Genomic DNA, 5,224 nt, shown 5'->3' with positions numbered 1-5,224 from the left:
TTGTGATTGAAGAAAAATAATGAAGCCTTATGGCTGGAGAATTTGGTAAACACAAAGGGCATGCTGCCCGCATTTTTACTCGAAATTTAGAAAACTATATTCTCGACTTGAGTAAAGGTTACGTATTTAACACTTGAATTTCCATGCATGAAACCCTATTGGGTTATAATTGGCTTGGCTTTGTGACTCGTTATCGAGTCTTATGGTAATTGTTCACTTGTTCTAGGAGGAAACGGTGGTGCACGACGTTCGTTTAACGACGGTGCATGAAACATCATTTTCTCACTTGGTGAGTATACTACTCACCTACTTGTTATAATGTGGCTTTGTGCTATGTGTATTTGATGCCTTGAAGGCTTACTTGGTTATTGGGAATGATTGAGGTGAGGGTGTACTTGATCGCCCTCACCCCTTGTGATTTTATTCATGACTATTAATTGTTTTACTGAAAGACTGCACTGGATATATGAGATACTGCATTCCATTCATGGAAACTGATTTGGTGTCGTTGGACGAGTATCCAATGGCTTTACTACATTTATGAGCTCAACCCCGTATGGTAGTTAATTGGATCGAGCCGGCGAGGGCTTGGTCGTGAAAATTATCATGCCACGGGGACTGTACTGGGGAACCTTGTGGTAATGAGACCCTTGGTTCCGGTAAACTCGAGTATTACCAAAATGACTGAATGGAGTGCGGGCCCGGTTGGGGTATGTTGGGTGGAAGGAATGGAAGTGAAGTGAGGTCTACGGTTTGGTACTTTTAACATTGACGGAGGGTCAATGAGTGTGGATCAAGAATGTAAGCGTGGAAATGGGCTCTTGAGAGCCGACCGTATCCTTCACTGAATTGCTTTACTTCGAAATTGTATACTTTACTTGAATGGTTATGCTTATGTGATCTTAACTGCTATTGTGATAGTTGCTCACTGAGCTTTAGCTCACACCGTTCCATTTGTTTTCCTTACAGGAAAATGAACACTTTTGGAAAAGATTGTAATAGTTGAATGACAAGTTGAGCTCATGTACATGTATTTTGAATAGCTCCTTGAGGGTGAAACCCTAAGTGTTTTGTTTCCTCCAATGTTTGGTTTGTAATTGGTTATTGTACATGTATGGATTAGTTGGATATTTTGGTATGCCGATTTGGCTTGGAATGTTGGATTTCAATGTATATATGCTTGGTTGATGTTTGGCTGAACTTTGAATCGATTTGGATTTCAAACGGCAAAAGGAAAATTTTGAACGAAAAGTCACTGGACTGAATCCGGCCAGATTCCGGCCGGATTCTGACGTGGCCTGCACTATTCATCTTCGGCAAATTTTTTCGTTTTTTTTATTTTGACTCTTTTGACTTGTTTACGTGCAATGGGATGTTCCGGAACGTTATAGATCGACGTAAACTGTACCGTAGTCCTGGCGAGAGCTGGGCAGGCAGTCCGCTAACCCCTTTGGTTCGCCTTAGGGGAAAGTGGGGCTGTCACAGGTGGTATCAGAGCCACTTCGCGTGGTCTCTGCGTGGAGTGAGACTGGGCCAAGTGGTGGTGTGGTCCTAATTTCATGAATATGTCTAAGTGCTCGTTTGAGCATAAGTTATGAACCGGGCATGTGATAAGTGTACGAATCATTATCATGGGACTCGAGGAAGCTAGGTATGTATGTCGGGTAGGAATCTTTAATAAGGATGGTTTACTCTTGGGACCGGCCGGCTCGAGATGTGAATTATCTTAGACGAGATTCTCGCGCCCGGATACGAAAGATATGAAGGCCTAGGTTAGAAAGGATTAGGTGAACTAGAAAGGCGATTCTATGGAACTTCGTGTGGTTTGTTCGGGTGGTTAAGCGTGATCGACCTTGATTAAGATATAAATATTTGGACGAAACCCTAGAAGGGGAAAAGCGTTTCGTGAGTCCTTTTGTACTTGTGACCTAGGTGTCTATAGTACTTTTGGAAGACCCTATTGTTTCATGCAATGACTTCATATGTACTTGACTGACTGTTCCGTATGATTGCTTAACTTGGTTATGTGATCTATGTATACGTGGTATATGTTTAAATGCTCTTCGCGGTAATTGTTTGAGTTACTTTTTCTTGTTTCCTTGTTCCTGTCTGGTGCTACGGAAAGGAGGGTTAGGTGCCCTTTAACAGTATATCTATTTGGTGACTTAGATTGACTTAGATTGATGGAAGGCACACGAAGTGGTCGGGGGCGTGGGCGCGGTATTAGACAACCCACACCGGTTAGGGAAACTGGGGAAGCTTCTACTGGCCCAATTCCTGAACCCCAAATAGACCCCAATGCTCAAATAGCTGCCGCTATGCAGCAAATGACAAACCTACTTGCACAAGTAGTGCAACAACAGGGCCAGAACCCAAACCCTAACCCTGGAAACCCCGGAAACCCTGGCCATCATAATGAGAGCGAAGATAGAGCTCTAGAACGTTTTCAAAAGTTTTCCCCGCCGAAGTTTGTTGGGGGACCCGACCCTGACGTGGCCGAGAAATGGCTGGAGAAAATGGTTGATATATTCGCGGCCCTACACTATCCGGACGAGCGGCAGGTCACTTTTGCCGTGTTTCAACTAGAGGGTGCGGCCCGTTCCTGGTGGAACGTCATTAGGCAAAAATGGGAACGGGAGCAGACACCGAGGACTTGGGTGAACTTCATCCGAGAATTTAATGCCAAGTTTTTCCCTCCTCTAGTCCAGGAGAGGAAGGAGGACGAGTTTATCCGGCTCCGGCAAGGGGCTCAGACAGTGGCGGAGTACGAGAGTCAGTTTACCCGCCTGTCCAAATTCGCGCCTGAGCTAATCATAACTGAGCAACGACGGGTTAGGCGCTTCATTCAGGGTTTGAACGTCGAGATCCAGAAAGACCTCGCGGCGGCTCAAATCGCTACGTTTAGCGAGGCTATGGAAAAAGCTCAACGGGTTGAGAGTGCACGGCTTCAGGTCCGAAACTTCCAGGCTAAGAAGCGTGGTTTTCCTGGGAGTACGTCCGGACAAGGTGAGAAGAGCACTCCGTCTAAGTTTGGACGAGGCACGGGAGGTGGTCGACAATCTGGATCAGGCAGAGGGACTCCGTTTAGGGGTGGCCAAGCTGGGCGAGGACAAAGGGGAAATGCTCAGGGTGGCTCGGCTTCGGCACCTCGCGGTCCCTGTGGGCACTGTGGAAAGCTGAACCACACCGAAGACAACTGTTGGAGGAAACAGGGTAAGTGCCTGCGGTGTGGAAGTGCGGACCATCAATTAGCTACATGCCCAGTCCTGAAACAGGATGGAAAAGGAAGTCAACTACCGCCAAGAACCAACACTGGACCAGCCAAGGAAGACGGATCCAAACCTAAGGTGCCAGCTAGGGTTTATTCCTTAGAGCCCCATCAGGTCCAAGAGTCTTCCGAGGTGGTGGAAGGTACGATCCCTATTTTCCACCGCTTTGCCAAAGTTTTAATTGATCCCGGTGCCACTCATTCGTTTGTTAACCCTGATTTCATGTGTGGCATCGATATAAAACCTGCTAGCTTACCATATGACTTAGAGGTTAGTACACCTACGGGGAATCAACGGTTGGTGACTAGTATGGTTTATAAGGATTGCGATGTATGGGTAGGAGAGAGAAGATTTTTAGGAGACCTGATTAGCTTGTCCATTAAGGGGTACGATGTGATTCTAGGTATGGATTGGCTAGCCAAATATAACGCCCAACTGGATTGTAAAACGAAAATAGTTGAATTTCGCATTCCTGGCGAGGCAACCTTAAGGTTAGATATAAGGGGTAGGTTAGCCTCATCTGCTCTCATTTCGGGCATTCGAGCTAGGAAACTGATAAGTAGAGGGGCGCAAGGATATTTGGCCTTTCTAATTAATACCCCTACGGATAAGTTAAAGGTAGAAGATGTAGCCATAGTGAGGGACTTTCCGGATGTTTTCCCTGATGAGTTAGTGGCCTTACCTCCGGAAAGAGAGATAGAATTCCGAATAGATCTTTTACCTGGAACCGCACCTATCTCGAAAACCCCTTACCGAATGGCGCCTGCAGAACTTAAGGAGCTTAAGTTGCAACTGCAAGACCTTTTGGAGCGGGGATTCATTCACGAGAGTGAGTCTCCTTGGGGAGCTCCGGTCTTGTTTGTGAAGAAGAAGGACGGCACGTTGAGGATGTGCATTGACTATAGGGGGCTGAACAACGTTACGATCAAGAATAAGTATCCACTGCCCCACATCGACGAGTTGTTTGACCAGCTGCAAGGAGCAGTGGTCTTCTCGAAGTTGGACCTCCGACAGGGGTACTACCAGTTGTTGATCAGGAAGGAGGATATTCTATCTCTCTATGCAGCAAATGACAAACTATGACGCCCCACATCTCCCTAAGGCGGACCAAAGGGTATCCGCGGACGCCTGCCCAGCTCTCGCCAGGACTCAAGCAATTCCGTTCAATTTAAAACCGGACTAAACACTTCGAAGAGAACAACATGAATACAATAATGCGGAAGCGTTCAAACTTAACAAGTCACTTAACATGTAACCAGTACATCGGGAAATCATAATACGACTTAAATTCAAAATACACGTCAGGGCCCAAACTTTTACAGTTCAATTCCAAAAGTACAACTCAAACCAGGGCCTAGTCAAAATATAGCAGGAGTCTTAACAAAAGTACAAGGGTTTCTCCATACTTCTCCAAGATTCGGTCCTGTTAAGGAAAACAAAACTATAGGGTGAGCTAAACGCTCGTGAGGCCAAGAACACACATGCAAGCACTTTGTTCAAATAGCAATCCCAAATTTAATAAATAAAACCATGTCCCTTCAATAATTAATCTTTCGAACAGGAAAAATAATCAGAAACAATTCAAGGATATCGTAGCTCTCAGGAGCTAAGTTCCGCTCGCTCTGCCGATGTCATTCGTATACCTTCCCGCGTTGACCCTCCTGTCAACCGGGTCGGTATTTCCATTTCCGTAGATCACCACTTACTTCCCTCCGTCCACCGTACACCTCAAGGGCCCACAAGTCATTTATAAGGCGATACTCCACGAGTATGCCGAGCAAGACCTCTCATTAGGTCAAGCTCATTTATATCTCATGGCACGCCTAAGTCCCCGACCAAGCCCATTGCTGGCTCGAGTCTAAGGTCGGCCTATGAGTTTGGGCGTCCCCCATTCATTTGAAAGTCGAGGAGGTTCACTCCAACGACATATGCAATCATAACATAACATTGCATTT

The 5,224-nt window shown here is 46.0% G+C and overlaps 1 long non-coding RNA gene across 1 annotated transcript; it reads left to right on the top strand.

The window, feature by feature from the left end:
• The first annotated feature begins 219 nt into the window (after nucleotides 1-219).
• LOC113703653 (uncharacterized) lies at nucleotides 220-1,200 on the top strand. Its single transcript, XR_003451501.2, has 2 exons — nucleotides 220-289; nucleotides 970-1,200. It is a non-coding gene; the product is annotated as an uncharacterized lncRNA (long non-coding RNA).
• The last annotated feature ends 4,024 nt before the right edge of the window (nucleotides 1,201-5,224 follow it).

This window comes from Coffea arabica, chromosome 8e, assembly GCF_036785885.1.
Source record: "Coffea arabica cultivar ET-39 chromosome 8e, Coffea Arabica ET-39 HiFi, whole genome shotgun sequence".
Classification (NCBI taxonomy): Eukaryota; Viridiplantae; Streptophyta; class Magnoliopsida; order Gentianales; family Rubiaceae; genus Coffea; species Coffea arabica.
The sequence above is the reverse complement of the archived record's forward strand: the minus strand, read 5'-3'. Positions and strand labels throughout refer to the sequence as shown.